Below are 17,063 nucleotides of genomic sequence, written 5' to 3'. Positions count from 1 at the left end.
AGTCAACTATCAAAACCTTACAAACTGTGAGGTAGTAAAGCAGGCATGATAAACCATTGTTATGTAATAGACTGTAAAATAAGGAAAGGGTTACATTACCTCCCTGAGACAAACGTTCATTTGACTCCATGGCTCTCAAAATACACCTTTGCAGAATCAACTAGAGACCTGATGGCCGAACTCGTTACAAAGCGTCCAAACCCTCAGTCCTCTGAATGCAAATGACTCTCAATCTAGTCAGAGGCGAAAGCAAGGTATTTGGAACCAAATTAGCAATCCTTTGACATTGGATCTCCTCCAAGCAGATCGACGAATGTGGGGGAGCACAACTATCGAGTCGATTTTTCATCGATGGATGGAAGTCGACTAGAGGACAGCCCTAAATTGTGTCACGTGGAGGATGGTGCCTAGTGCATTTACACCAGAGAGGTGGGATAAGTGTTATACCTCGAGTAAGGCCATGTTCCTCTTTAATGCATGGAAGAAACCTCATCACTGGCTATGGGAAATGAAATAACAAATATCACAAATCAATCAACGTGTTGTTGACAACATCACCACCACCTCGACACGTTTAATAATTTATATATATAGTTCATAAGTTAGGTTGGGTGAAACTTTTTTTTTTAATAATTTATTTATTTAGGTCTTATTTAATGTTTAAGGTGCTACAAATGGTATCATAGCTCAGGATTGCACATTGAGACTCTTTGGGATATATATATGTGTGTGTGTACATGCAAAGACTATGATTTCTTAAATCTAACTAAATAAAAAATTTATGTGAACATAGAGATGGTCTCAATACAAAAGGGAAGAATGAAAATAAGTTCAATGCCACCCCATTCTCCAGAACCAACTTATGTGAATGCTAACCCTGACATTAGGATATAGCTGACTCGATAAGCTAATGCAATTTTACTCGAAATTGTTCAGCAATTATGTGTTGAGATGAAAATTTTAAGAATGGACAACGAACGATTACACCTATAACAGGAGAGGACTCTCAGAAGTCTGTCTAATCAGCAGAACCAAAGACATATAGACCCAAGTTCTAAGGACATAGAAAATACCCCAATAGCTTAGCATGGTGAGGAAAATGCTAAGTCAGCTGAGAGACATGGGGAGGACGAAGAAGGACGCTCGGATAATGTCTTCGACCAGTGAAAAACAAACAGACAAAAATCAAAATTACAAGGAGAATTCATAAAGATTAAACCATCACTCTTTGAAGGGGAATCTGAAGAAGCCACAAAAGCTTTGTTAATTGATATGAGCAAATATTTTTAGATTTACGAATACACCGATAAGTTGAAGGTGTGTTTGGCAGTTTTTCAGTTAAGAGGTAAGGCAACCCTTTTGTGGGAAGAAATCAAAACGGTAAGGAAGATTGACGAGGAATAGGTAACGTGGAACGAATTCCAAATTTTTTTAGAGTTGAGTATCTAACTGAACGTTATTATGATGAAAAAGAAAAGGAATTTCATGAATTAAGATTGGGGGCCATAACTATGGATGAATATGTGGCACGATTCACCTCCCTTCTACGCTATGTGTCTTATATGCAAGAAGAGAAAGCAAAGATTCAACGTTTCATTAGTAGCTTACCCAATTTCATGAAGGAGAAACTTGAGTTCAAATACCCGAAAACAATGGATGATGTGGTGTGAAAAGCCTGCATATGTTATGAGCAAATGAAACAGAAAAATGAAGGATCTAAAGGAGGGTCGAACAAGAAGGGGAGAAGCCTGATTCCAAGCAGACACCCAAAATTTTCTAATAGCAGAAATATACAGCAAAAGCCTCTCAGTAAATTCCTAGCAAGGAACCAACCCAAGGCTGTCTATTCTAAAAATAGACAATCAGAAGGGGTTAATAAATTTAGTAATGATCAATAGTCAAAACCGTCGCTGCAGTGTTGGGGATGCAGAGAACCCACTACTACAAAAACTATCGGCATAAGCAAAGAACGAAACAACTTGCAAACATGCAGGAAGCATCCACTGTAGGAGATGTGGTGAGGAACATACCCAAAATTAATGCTGCCCTGGATGATCATCAAGTAGAATATCAACCCACCATGATTGAATGTGAAGGTATGATTGCTAAGCAACCTGTTTCAGTTTTATTTTATCTTGCTGCTAACTTAAGTTATATTAGTCCTAAAGTGATAGAAAAGTGTTAACTGCAGAGCAGTAAGTTTCCAAAACCATGGCTAGTTCAACTAGCCACTAGGGAAAAAGGAAATATAGTTGCCAAAATAGAGCAATGTCCCATAACAATCCCAGGAGAACCCATTCACATGAACCTTAACATTCTTCCTTTGGGTTCGTATAACATTTTAATCATAATGGATTGGTTGGAAAAATGCTAGTCTTTGGTTGATTGCAAACAAAAAACTGTCAGTTTTCAGAATCAGGACAAAAAAGGGAACTTCAAGGAATGAAGACCAATACGAAATTGCACCCTATTACTGCTAGTCAACCAGGAAAATGTATTAGGCACGGTTGTAAAATATATGTTGTTCAAGTGGGATTTACCAACACCAAGAGTAAAATTACCTCCTCGGAAAATATCCTTGCCATTCAGGAATTTGCTAATGTATTTCCTGAATCCATTCCTAGATTACAACCCAAGCGAGATATTGACTTCACAATTGAACTAATTTTGGGTGCAGCCCCGGTATCCAAGGCCCCTTACAGCATGAGCATACCTGAACTGACAGAACTCAAAATGAAACTTTAGGAGCTTCTGGATAAAAAGTACATCCGCCCCAGTGTGTCCCCTTGGGGAGTCCCTGTACTATTTGTACGGAAGAAATATGGAACATTGAGATTGTGTATTGATTATCATTAGTTAAATAAGCTGACAATCAAAAATAAGTATCCCTTGCCATGTATTGATGATTTATTCAATCAAGTGCGAAGAGCCAAAGTATTCTCAAAAATTAATTTAAGATCTGGTTACCACCAAATAAGTATACATGAGGAGGACATCTACAAAACAAAATTTCGAACTTGTTATGGTCATTACGAGTTCGTGGTGTTACCATTTGGCCTCCCAAATTCCCCAACTACCATTATGATTTGGATGCACGATATTTTCCAGCCCTATCTTGATAAGTTTGTGGTAATTTTTATTGACAACATTTTGATATACTCTAAAAATTAGGAGGAGCACAAAGAACATTTGAGAATTGTGCTACAAACTTTACGAGAGAACCAATTATATGCTAAATTTAGCAAATGTGACTTTTTCATAAATCAGGCCTAATACTTGGGTCACATTATATCAACAGAGGGAATAGTGGTGGATCCGAAAAATATCAATACTATTATGGAATGGACAGCTCCAAATAATGTCACTGATATCAAATCCTTCCTAGGTTTGGCCGGGTACTACCATTGTTTCATTGAAGGATTTTCAAAAATTTCTTTTCCAATGACCTCCTTACAGAAAAAGGGACGCACCTTTCAATGGACGACAGAGTGTCAGCAAAACTTTGAAATACTAAAACACCTACTTACCACTGCACCCATGCTAAAACTAGTAGATCCAGAAAAGCTTTTTGTGGTTTTCATGAATGCAAGTAAAGAGGTTTTTGGCAGAGTGCTGACACAAGAAGGAAAAGTTATTGTTTACAAATCATGCAAATTGGAGTATGAACAATGATACTCCACTTATGACCTTGAATTAACAGCAGTAGTGCACACACTTAAAATGTGGTGACACTCCATGTTGGGGAAGAAATTTTTCTTGTTAATGGATCATAGGAGCGTTACCAATTTTTTCAATTAGTCTAGCTTAAATGCTCGACACACCAGATGGATGACATTTTTAAGTGAGATCGATTTTGAAATGAAGCATCTTAAGGGGAAAGAAAATCGAGTGGCTAATGCATTGAGTAGGAAGGTAGATTGCATTTATGATGTTCATATCAGTCAAGCACGCTCAAACATTCCATAAATTATAAAGGAGGCATTGGTCAAAGATCCAAAATACACTTTTCTTTGGTAGCAGACAAAGGAATCTCTGCTAAAAGGAGAAAAATCATATTTTGAAATAAATATGGATGACATCCTTACCTTCAAAAACAGAATTTATGTTCCTAACCAAAACGTTGTTAAACAATTAATAATGGATGAGTTTCATCGAAAACCATGTGCAGGCCACCCAAGTTACCAGAAGCTATTATCAGCCATCAAAAAAGGGTATTTTTGGCCCGAATTAAGGAAGGATGTTACCGAGTACTTGTCCAAATGTTTGGAGTGTTAGTTGGTGAAGGCAGAGCGTCAACATCCATCTTGTTTGTGGCAACCACTTCCCATTTCGGAATGGAAATGGGAGACCATATCATTAGACTTCATCGCCGGTTTACCCCGAACCAGGAAACAACATGACTCGATTATGGTAGTAGTAGACAAATTGAGAAAAATCGCACACTTCATACCTATGAAATCCACTTACAAAAATGCGGAAATCGCAGACATATTTATGAAGGAATTTTTTCGCCTGCACGGTCTACCGAAGGTGGTAATGTCAGACAGGGATGTGAAATTTACATCCACATTCTGGAAAACCCTCATTTTAGGATTGAGTACCCATATCAAATTTAGTACAACTTACCATCCCCAAACGGACGGACAAACTGAACGGGTAAATCAAGTGCTAGAAGACATGCTACGCATTTTTGTGATGCAATAGCCACATAACTAGGAGGATTACCTCCACCTCGTGGAATTTGCATAAAATAATGGACATCATGAATCACTGGGTATGAGCCCCTTTGAGGTGTTATATGGAAGAAAGTGCAGAGTACCAATGGACTAGAATAATCCTGTTAATAAGCCAGGATTGGGTCCCCACATGCTAGTAAATATAAGAAGGTTCGACAGAATCTAAGGGGTGCTTAGGATAGGCAGAAAACGTATGCAGATAAAAAGAGGAAATACAGAGAATTTTATCCAGGAGATCACGTATATCTAAGGGTAAAGCCCTGAAAAGGTTTTCTACAGTGGAGGGGTTGTGCTAAGTTAGCACCCCAATATGCTAGCAAATATAAGAAGGTTCGACAGAATCTAAGGGGTGCCTAGGATAGGTAGAAAATGTATGCAGATAAAAAGAGGAAATACATAGAATTTTAGCCAGGGGATCACGTATATCTAACGGTAAAGCCCTGAAAATTTTTTCTACAGTGGAGGGGTTGTGCTAAGTTAGCACCCCGATACTGTGGACCTTTTCAAGTCTTAGAACGAATAGGACTAGTAGCCTATAAGCTTGCGTTACCAAGCCGCATTTGAGTCCACAACGTTTTTCATATTTCTTTGTTAAAAAAATATGTGTACAACCCCCAACATATAATAAATTGGGAAACTATTTAGGTAATAATCTAAGGGAATATATACATTTTTTTTTATATAAGTTGTTTTGAGGAAATTATGACTGTGAATTATGTGTGTGTAGGTCAAACAAGAAGCAGTCCATCACCCAAGTTAAAGTGCAGTGGAAGCACTTTGGCTCAGATGAGGCTACCTGGGAAGAGGAGGGATTTATGCGGGAAGCTTATCTAGTGTTATTTTCTTAAATTAGAAAGAACACCAGGGACGATGTTCCTCACATGGGGGGGAGATGTAACACCCGAGGCTCCATGAAAGAAGTATTGTGGTTAGTGATTTATTGCATTTATTTCTTTTATGTTATGACAATGACTGAGGCTGGAAAGCCAGATAAGAAGTTGTTACCTAATTTATGATTAATTATGAATTGAGACATGTTAATAAAAATAATTTTTTTGCTATAATTAAAAGAAACAGTTAACAAGAAATAGTTACACCCCTTCCCCATAAAGGGAAATATAGAGGGGAAACGAAGGAAAAATGGGGGCTATCCTAGAGCTGGGAAAAGAGGAGACGAGTGGGAAGTTACTCACTGACATTCAAATAGAGTGCAGGACTTGAGGCTGGATAGTGGAATCCTGAGGCCCAAGGCACCGAGTGTAGTTGTATATAATCCAGTGTGAAATAGAGAAAGTGCTTGGGGGAGAGCCTGAATGTAATCGCCAGGCTTGTGGCTGGGAGGAGAGACTTTCCAGATATCTTCGGTATTTTATGATAAGTTAATTAGATAAGTATCATAAATTTTATTTAAGTACTGATAGTGATAGATTAATGGAGTAAATACTTCTTAAAGTAGCATAATAGCTCATTAATTTAAAATAATGACAAAATAAGTTCAATGGAAGGAATTCTTTCATAAGCTAATTACATGATCATAGTACATATATTTAAAATAATGACAGAATAAGTTAAATAGAAGGACTTCTTTTGTAACAAGAACAAATAATTACGATGATCAACACAAAAACTGAAAGAAATTCAAGGCTCGAGAATGATAGCAATTATATAATAAAGTTGTAAGCTAGTAAAACTCGAAATACCAAAAAGCATTCGGTTCCTACTTTTCTAGCTACAACATGCAGATATAAATTGGAAGAGAAATTAATCTCATTACCTCTGGCATAATACAACCATGTTCATAGAGCTTAACAAGGAAAACCTTCTGTCATAGTAGAATAGGAAAATCTTTTAATTCAGCATTCAAGGAAAAGAGTTTCAACTTAGCCTAATCATAAAGGAAGTACTTCAACGAAAACCCTCAAACTGTAACCTATTCATAAACAATTGTCAGACGCTCTCATCGAAAGACATTGTTACTAACGAGTATGCCAAGCAATCATAAAAAGCAATGAAACCCTCAAAAGAGGGAAAACCCTCGTATTCATAGCACAGCTAAATAATCACTGTTCCTGAGGGGTTTTGTGTCCCCATAATTTACAAAAAAAAATTAGAGACTAAATAGCCTCCTAAACCCAGAGAGCAGAGTAGTTATATCAACCTTGCTACCATATTAACTAGCAGAAATGACTTTTAAATTGTTTAAACAATCTTTTCTATAAAGAAAATTAAGAACTGGGTAGGTCTGGTTGAAGCCCTCTCGCAAGCTATTTCTCGCAAGCATCAAAACCATAGCAAACAAACTGAGTAAACCTCAGTGAAACGTTCCAACCTGTAGACAACTGAGTAGGGTATTAGTCTTCGTGACCTCGGAGGGCATGGACTCACTCCATAAGAACCATGGTAAGGGCAGTTAGTTACGTGCAACATCATCATTATCATTATATCAATAACTAGGTATGCATTGTAGTAGAGAATCATTTAAAGATAGAGTGGTTGAAGCTTGAAGCCTCACCTGAACCCTAAAGATTCCATCCAGAAGTAATGCACTTGCATGGCAACCAGACCTGTGTATTAACAGTATGCGGAGTTAATTGAAACTAAAGAACAATGCCTTAGAACGCAGGCTCACCTCTTCGGATTCGGGTTTGAAGCTCTTCAACCCTCGATAAATCAGAACCGTGTGGCGAGGTCTCTACATATGGAAAGTCACTTATCAAACCCTTACAAAAATTGAGGCAGTAAAGCAGGCAGTATAAACCACTGTTATGTAATAGACTGTAAAATAAGGAAAGGGTTCCATTACCTCCATGACAAGCATTCATTCGACACCATGGCTCTCAACATACACCTTTGTAGAATCGACTAAGGACCTGATAGTCGAACTCATTGCACAGTGACAAAACCCTCAGTGCTTCGAACGTAAATGGCGCTCGATCCAGTCGGAGGTGGGAGCAGGGTAGTTGGAACCAACTTAACAATCATCCGCCTTTGGATCTCCTCCATGCAGATCGACGGATATGAGGGAGCACAACTGTCGAGCTGATGTTTCATCGATGGTCGAAAGTCCGCCAGAGGACAGACCCAAATCACCAGGTGGGGATGGTACTGAGTGCATTTACACCATAGCAGTGGGATAAGTTCTATACCTCGAGTAAGGCCATGTGCCTCTTTAATGCATTGCAAAAACCTCATGGCCGGCTGTGGGAAATGAAATAACAAATATCACAAATCAACATCATCAACCCCACCTTGGCATGTTTAATGATTTATATATATAGTTCATAAGTTAGGTCAAGTGAAAACATTTTTGTTTTGTTTATGTCTTATTTAATATTTAAGGTGTTACAATCCTCTACTGCGATAATAGGTACGATAGATTGATGTTTCTAGGAGAAAGGGTAATAAATAAAAACCCATAATTGACCCTCGTTTCTAAAACAAAGACTATCGTATGTTCTTTGAAGTATCTGATTTCCTGTTGTAATATGTTTTTCTGAAATTAGTAGGAACTAACTTGAAAAAAAAATGAAATAGAAGCTCACTCGCCCTGTCAACAATATATACGACTCAACTGAAAGACCAATAGTCTATTTAACACATCGCGCTAGATGTGTCGCGAGAAGCCTCCAGGGAATTATAAATACATCGAGCTTATTAAATCCTTGTCCATTCTGGAACGATTCCAAGTATTATCAATCAGAATAGAATCATGAATCCGTCTCAGTGATACAGATATTCATATCTTCAGTTGAGTTACCAAAAGAATTATCACGGCCATAAATTTCGATACAGCTTTCAAACTTTCCAGAGTTTAAAAAAAAATCTAATCCAAGGTATTTATTTGTTTTAAACGAATATACTGAAAGTTAATGATTATCAATATAGAGCTTCCATTATCACCATTCTTACCATCTACATCCAAGGCATATCCATTTCTTACCATTTACTAATCCATCTAACTCCCAGGCAAATGCATTGAATTTCTGAAACAATTGCTATGTATTTAAACATATTAAAAGGTTGTTAGTATACTTGGAAGTTGTTGAGAAAATATATACAATAGAGTTCAAAAGAACAAGTAAAAGATTATGAAAGTTTCCAAAAGTAGTTGAAGAGATTTCACAATATGTTTAGAAATTATAGTTATAACAGTAACGGAAATTACCAATAGATGCAAAATATAGAGCTTTTCATTCTTTTACATGGTGTACACAACACTTCCCTTTTTTTTAACCCACTCTTCTTCTACGATAAGCTTTGCAATTTTAGCTGAAGTGCATAGTATATTAGGTAACCTATTATATATTTAGCTGAAGTGCCCATTATGTTAAAGTTAGCTGAGAATATATTTTTTAAGGTTTAAAGCATATATATTTAATATATTAAAATTCGCTGAGCATATATTTTTTAAACTTTAAAGCATATATATTTTTTAAACTTTTGAAATTCTTTAAATGAAACTTTTAACATACCCCCTCGATCTTTACCTGCTAAATATTTTAATTTAAATTTAAAGATACCTTGTCCATCCTTCGTGACTATATCACTAAAATATCTTTTAAGAGATTTTAAACCGCACATTGTAACCAAATGTAGGTTGATTATTTTGCCCCTGAAATATCTTAAGTAAATTTTAAAACCAACAAACTGTCAATTGATCATTTTGCAACAGATTTGATAAGAGGTCGAGGCCTTTACGAATATCCACTAATATCTTTAGTGTTGGAAACACGAACAATATCACACTTCAATTCAAAAATACATACATATCAATATATTATATTATTATAATATAATATATTTTATATTGTTATTATAGTAATAATATTATATTATTATTACTCAACGGATTAATACTAAAATATCAAGAGATTAGGAACCTGAGGCAATAATATTAAATAAAAGGGACTAATATGGTTATAATGTTCTTTGTTTCTATACATATTATGTGTCTTTATTGTAATACTTTAAAATTATGATGTAAAATATTTCACATTGTTTCTCCTAAAGTTTTCTTAATTACATGTAAATGTGTGTAAATGTTATGCATTTTTCTTTGCTTTTATAATTATAATTGTTATGAGTTATATTATACATGTTATTTGTATTGGTTTTTGTCATTGATCTCAAACAATGTATATCTTTATGTACATTTTAATATTTTCATTTATATTTTGATAGTGTATAGTTCCAAATTTTTAGATATGCTTCCAAGTCATATCATTCTTAGAGTATTGTGTCCCAATAGTATGGGTTTTTATTCTTAGTCTAATATGATACATGGAAATTTAGACTTTTTTGTTTAAGCCATTTGGAAGAATTCATTTATGTTTTTAGCCATTTTGGAAAATTCATTTTTGTTTTTAGCAATTTGGAAAAGGACTTATACATTTTGATAAGTTTAGATCGTTGGAAAAAATGACATATACACTTTTTATGTTTTTTTACAATTTCCAAAAAAAACTTGTTCCTTTTTCATTCTTTTGTGTTTGTTTATATTAGACATTTTCTATGTTCAATGTTTATTAATCCATAATGAATATTTTATTATTCATTGTAGACATGTCATTTGAAGGCACAAGCAAGCATACAACAAAATGAAATTTGTCACCAGAATCAGGTGAGAGGTCTAATGAAATTCGTCGTTTACGTTATCAACAAAATAAGGATGCCATAAATGAGGAATCCATGTGACATACATCATTAGAACATAATTGTTCCATGAAGCCTCAATGATGACCCTTGCCTATTGAATACTGGTCGTATTTTCTCTTGTAATCCTCATAATGATTACGAAGAATTGTTAAACCGTGTCCAAAGGCACACAATGTGTATTGTAGATTTTTGTTTGCACAAAAAGGGCACTATTCTGACATGTTGGTACAATGCTCCATGGGATCTTTGTGATGAATCAAGATTGTTCATAGATGATAAAGGAAGAAAGAATATGAGCCAACAAGAAATGATGACAAGCTTAATCTACATAACATTGACCTTCTAACAATGTGTCGTGCAAATGTTAATTGACAGCTAGTGATTTCTCGCTATGTTGTCTTGAAATATATTGTTAAGTAATCATCAAAAGCAAAAAAAGGTCTGAAAGTTATCATCATATTTTAACTAGAATTTCAAATTCTATTGGCTCTCAGGATCATTCTTTATGTGCATATAGAAGATTTCTTTCATAAATGATTGTTGATCGTGACATTGGAGCACAAGAACATGTCATATGTTGCTTAAGCTACCTCTTGTTGTTTGTGGTCAGAAATCTGTTTCCTTAAATGTTGGAAGAAAGGTTTTCAGGAAAATATCAAGGGATGGGTTGTAATGTTCATCTGAGAATACTTTTGTTCAACATTATCAGAAGAGAATTTTTTTCCTTGAACATCTATCTTTGATAGAAACAACAAGATCTTGGGCATTTGATAGCAAGCATAAACAAGATCCATGGAAGCCTAGAGATGTTCATGCTTTTGTTCAAGTTTGGCAACAATTTTATTCTATTCCTGGTGAGGCTTTAGAGGAATTTGAAACCTTTTGCTAGACATAATTTCTCATATACAAACCATTTCATGATATTCCTGCAGAAATTGGCCTTTCAGCTGAACTTATTATTGAAAATTCGAGGAATTTTCAATATCAAGCATGGCATGTTGATCGAAATCTATCAATTATAGACAATATTGAAGATGAAGAAGATGGTGATTTTTCTAACTAGGAAATGAATCTTGAAGATGATTTTCAAGAATGGAAGATTTTCTCTTGCTTGATTCTACCAAATGATGTGAATGTTTTTTATCTTCACACTCTTGGTCGAAGGGACATTGATATATCTTTTGACTGGGAAAGTAAAGGTATCTCTGATGGTATTGCAAAAGAAGTGATTAATTTTATAAGGAATGAAAAATCTTTTGACTGGGAAAGTAAAACTATCTCTGATGGTGTTGCAGAAGAAGAAAGTAAAACTATCTTTTGATATATCTTTTGACTGGGAAAGTAAAACTATGTTTGATGGTGTTGCAGAAGAAGTGATTAATTTTATAAGGAATGAAAAATCAAGGGGTGATATTGTTGACCTTTCAAACAGAACATTTGCATCTCCATATTCTTTTTCAGAAAAACAACAACTTTCTTTTGAAATTTTTTAAGGCACTTTGATCAATATGAGATTTGTGAAGCTCTTATTATGATGGTTTAGGGACTGCACGCACTAGGAAGTCTTTCCTTATCCATTGCATTTTTGAAGCTCATCCAAATTCGTCATGTAATGGAAGAAGCCCTTTGGTTCTTCTTGCCCCAACAGGAATAGTTTCTTTTAATATACATGGAAAAACAATACACTTACCTCTAAAAATTCCAATTAAAGTTATGTAGCCACTACAGGGGCAGTCACTTGCAGTATTCCAAGAATAAATGCGACATGTTAGATATATATTGGTTGATGAAATGAGCTTTCTAGGATCAAGGTTGTTTATGCAAATAGATGCTCGATTACAAGAAGCATTTCCAGAGAAAAAGGAATTGTCCTTTTGGTGACAGATCCATCATCCTTGTGGGTGACCTTGGCCAATTGCCTCCAATGAGAGATAAGCCTTTTTATGCAGGTAATACAACATGGAAATTCTTGTGGAACAAATTCAACATTGTTTTCGCTCTTGACACAATCTTTTGCCAACAAGGGAATAATGAGAAACAATCTTAATTTCGTAGAGTCATCAATAACATAAGAAATGTAGAACCTATCCTTGAAGATTGGTAGTTTCTTATGTCACGGACTGATATGAGCTTGCATCCTAGAGAAAGAGTTTTATTTCAGTAGTTCACATGTTTCCAACAAATAATTTGGTCTCCTTCCATAATAGGCATATGTTAAAATCATTAAATTCTCCAATTGTACGATGTGTTGCTGATAATTCAAGGTGTTCATCAATTATTGGTGTTGATGATGATCAATTAGCCCGTGACGTTTTGTTGTGTCGTGGTCAGCGTGTTATGTTGACATGTAATTTATGTGTTGAATCTGGCTTGGTGAATGGTGCACTTGGTTATGTTAAGGATATATTTTATTCGCCTACCTCTAAGCCACCTCAACTTCCAATGTTCACAACTATTGTTTTTTATAAGTATGTTGGTGTTCCATTTGATGCAAGCAATCCAAACATTATCCCTATCACACCATTAATAAGAGGAAATCGAAAACAAATTCCTTTGAAGATGGAATGGGCTCTTAAAATCCACATGCCATAGGGATTGACTTTAGAATGAGCGTCAGTTGATATCGGGAATAAAGAGAAGAAAGGCCTTACCTTCACAACCATATCAAGAGTGAAATCAATAGATGGTTTACGCATTGCACTGCCTTTCTCTTTTCAACGTTATGCCAAGATTGCACTGCCTTTCTCTTTTCAACGTTATGCCAAGATGAAAGATAAATTATATGTTAAAATTACGAAGAAAGAAGAGGAGCGATTGAATTCCATATCGCTATGACATACGACTAATAACATTGTGACCTTCTTTATAGTATGTTTTTTGAATTTCTTTTATTGTCCTCTTGATTTACTTTTAATATAATAATCATTTTCATATATTTATGAGATTAATAAATTCATCATATTTATATTATTATTTGAGAAAGTTGTTTACATCGTTTTTCATGTTGTTCAATTTACTTTTTTTTTTTTTTAAATACCTATTGTTCTTTCTTTGCAACAGACCATTCAGACATAAACAACAAGTTATATGAACCAATCATTCAAAATCATTTTTATAACTGGTTTAGATTGACATTAATATTGTGGATTCATATTACATCATGAAATGAAAAAATGGAGGTTTTGAATATTGGCCACGGTTTTATTCTATTTCCACAGTTTTTTCTATTGTATTATGAAATGAGGCTTATATTTGTAGAAATTTTTATATCACTTGGTTCATGTAACACTACATTGTTTATTTCATGTAACATTATAACATTAAGTTTGTTAACATAAATACAAATGGGGTCCTATGTTTTATGTATATACATATATATATGTGTATGTTTATTTATATTTACATGTATTTATTGATTTTGATTTTTTTTTGTCTTTCGAACGCACATATGGACAATAATTATGTCATATGTTATTCCTTAACAGTATGCAATATTGTTGGACCTATAAGTTTTCTTTCTTATCTTTGGAACAAGTTTGATAGAAAACATGGGTTCCATCCTGCTTTTATTGATGATCATATTCGTGAGCTAGATCAAATGAAAATACATGTAAAATACTTGTTACATGTGCACCAGAGGGAGTCTGGGAGGATAACAAAAAGGAATTGGTTGGAAAGCATTAAGCATCATGATCATTATCGTGTTGATTTGAATTGGCGCTGCTTTTGTCATCGATTTGGCTGTTTTTTGGAAGATGGAGTGTTTCAAGTTCAATTTTGTAGTGGAATTATTTGATGTAAAGAAAACAAAAAGTATATGTTAAGACTCAATGTTCTTTCTATGGTTTAATGTTGGTGAAATTGAATTTTTTTCTTCTTTAAATCCAATGTGTGCAATTTAGATGTGCTTTTTCCATTTATGTTCCTTTGCTCCAATGGCAGTGTTACTTTTTTTTTTCTCTTTCATTTGTGATTGTAGTGGTCTTTTGTGTGGATCCCTTCACTTTGTTCACATCTTTTTTAAATGAAAATATTTTTTACATTTATAATATTATTGTTGGGCTTTCATGTTCTAGGCGTTTATATCAATATTCTTGAGATTTATACTATAATACATTCACGTATTGATATCAATGTATTTATGGCTTAAAATTTATTTATTGTTTTTAATGTAGTGATATAAATGTGTTATTATTAATGTGATGATGATTTACCATGTTTTGATGCTTTTTGATTTGCAATGTGGTTCTTATATTGATTTTGGTTTATGTTTTTTATTATTGTTTTGTGTTATAGCATTATTAATGTTTATAATATTGATGCCATGGATTTAGGGCTTAGGTTTGGTTTACTATTTCCTTGGGTTTATAATATTAAATGATTAGGTTTATTGGTTCTTTAATTTTGTAATATTAATAATTCCTACGGTTTATCATTTATTCCCTTTGGTTTATTAATCCCCAATATTAAGGTTTAAATAAAAGTACCAAGGTTTAATATTAATCCCTTATGTTTACAATGTTTATCCCTTCAATTTATTAACCTATTTATTTCATAATATTAACAATCCCTAGGCTTTTTTGATACCTTAGGTTTATAATATTCATAGTCCCGTGGGTTTAAATTATTAATTCCTATGTTTTATTAATCCCTTATGTTTTTAATATTAATCCCTTGCCATTTTTTATCCCTTGGGTTTCTAATATTTTTACCTTGGGTTTATTAATTCCTTAGGTTTATAATATCACATGCTTAGGTTTCTTCATTCTTCAAATTTTTAATATTAATAATTCCTTTGGTTTATCATTTAATACCTTGGTTTTATTAATCTCGTGACCTTAAAAACTTAATTCCTAGGGTTTATTAATCATTTGGGTTTTTAATATTAGCTCGTTGGGTTTATTGATTCCTTGGATATATTGATCCCTTGCATTTATTAATCATTTGTTTTTATAATATTAATGCCTTGGTTTGTAATATTAATAATCTCTTAGTTTTATAAAATCCAATATTAAGGGTTAAATATTTGTCCAACTATTTATGATTATGTCAATATCACAATAGATTAATCTAATATGGAAATCAACCATGGTCAATCATTTTTTATTTTAGGGTTTATAGTAGTCATGTTAGGGTTTATATGTATTGGGTTTATAAATTTTATCCCTTACGTTTATTATTCCCGTGGGTTTGTAATATCAATCCTTTCGGTTTATCGATCTAAGGGTTCATATTCCTAGGGTTTAATATTATTCAACAATGGTCAACAATAAACGACCATGTTCGACCATGATTAACCATTGTCCAACATCAATCGCTTGAGTTTATTATTCCTCGTTCAATGACGGTTTATTATGATTTCAACCATGGTCAACCATGGCCCAACATGGAATTGTGATAAGGATTGTCTCAATATGAAAAACAATGATGGTGAGTCATGTTTATTTTAGTGTTTATAATATTTGTCTTAAGGTTTATATACATTGGGTTTATAATATTAGTCCCTTGGGTTTAATATTATTCCCTTGGATTCATAATCCCTTGATTTTGTTATTCCTTTGGGTTTATAATATCAATCCCTTGGGTTTATTATTCCCTTGGGTTTATATTATTAGTCCCTTTTGTTTAATAGTATTCCCTTAGGTTCATAATCCCTTGGGGTTTTAGTATTAATCCCTTGGGTTTATTGTTCCTTTGTGTTTATAATATCAATTTCCTGGGTTTATTATTCCCGAGTCAAACATGGTTTATTATGATGTCGACCATGGTCCAACATGGAATTGTGATAAGGATTGTCTCAATATGAAAAACAACGATGGTCGATCATGTTTATTTTAGTGTTTATAATATTTATCTTAGGGTTTATATACATTGGGTTTATAATATTAGTACCTTGAGTTAAATATTACTCCCTTTGGTACATAATCCCTTGGGGTTTTAGTATTAATCCCTTCATTTTATTAATCCTTTGGGTTTCTCATATTAATCCCTTGGGTTTATTATTCCTTAGGTTTATAATATTGATCATGGTCAACCATTTTCAATCATAGCCAACCATGGTCAACCATGGTTGAATGTAACATTGTGACAAGGATTGTCTCATCATGAAAATAAATCATGTCTATTTTAGTCTTTGTAATATTTATATTTGGGTTTACGAATGTTGGGTTTATAATATTAGTCCCTTGGGTTCAATATTATTCCCTTGGGGTTTTAGCATTAATCCCTTGGGTTTATTACTCATTTGGGTTTATAATATCAATCCCTTGGGTTTATTATTCCCTTAGGTTTATAATATCAATCATGGTAACAATGGTAAACCATGGTTGAATGTCACATTGTGACAAGGATTGTCTCACCATGAAAATAAATCATTTTTATTTTAGTCTTTGTAATATTTATATTTGGGTTTACGAATGTTGGGTTTATAATATTAGTTGCGTGGGTTTAATATTATTCCCTTGGGTTCATAATCCCTTGGGGTTTCAGTATTAATCCATTGGGTTTATTATTCATTTGCATTTATAATATCAATCCCTTGGGTTTATTATTTCCTTAGGTTTATAATATCAATCATGGTCAACCATTGTCAATAATAGCCAACTATGGCCAACCATGTTTGAATGTCGCATTGTGACAAGGATTGCCTCACCATCAAAATAAACCATGTTT

General features: G+C 33.8%; 1 pseudogene; it reads right to left on the bottom strand.

The window, feature by feature from the left end:
- The window catches only part of LOC149140279 (isoeugenol synthase 1-like), a 31,021-nt pseudogene extending 23,476 nt beyond the window's left edge, over nucleotides 1-7,545 (bottom strand).
- Nucleotides 7,546-17,063: the final 9,518 nt, after the last annotated feature.

The sequence above is a fragment of the Pinus tabuliformis genome, chromosome X (genome assembly GCF_031772625.1).
Source record: "Pinus tabuliformis cultivar Carrire ecotype Pingquan chromosome X, CPIR1, whole genome shotgun sequence".
In the NCBI taxonomy this organism is placed as follows: Eukaryota; Viridiplantae; Streptophyta; class Pinopsida; order Pinales; family Pinaceae; genus Pinus; species Pinus tabuliformis.
Note: the sequence above shows the minus strand (reverse complement) of the source record. Positions and strands in the feature narration are given on the sequence as shown.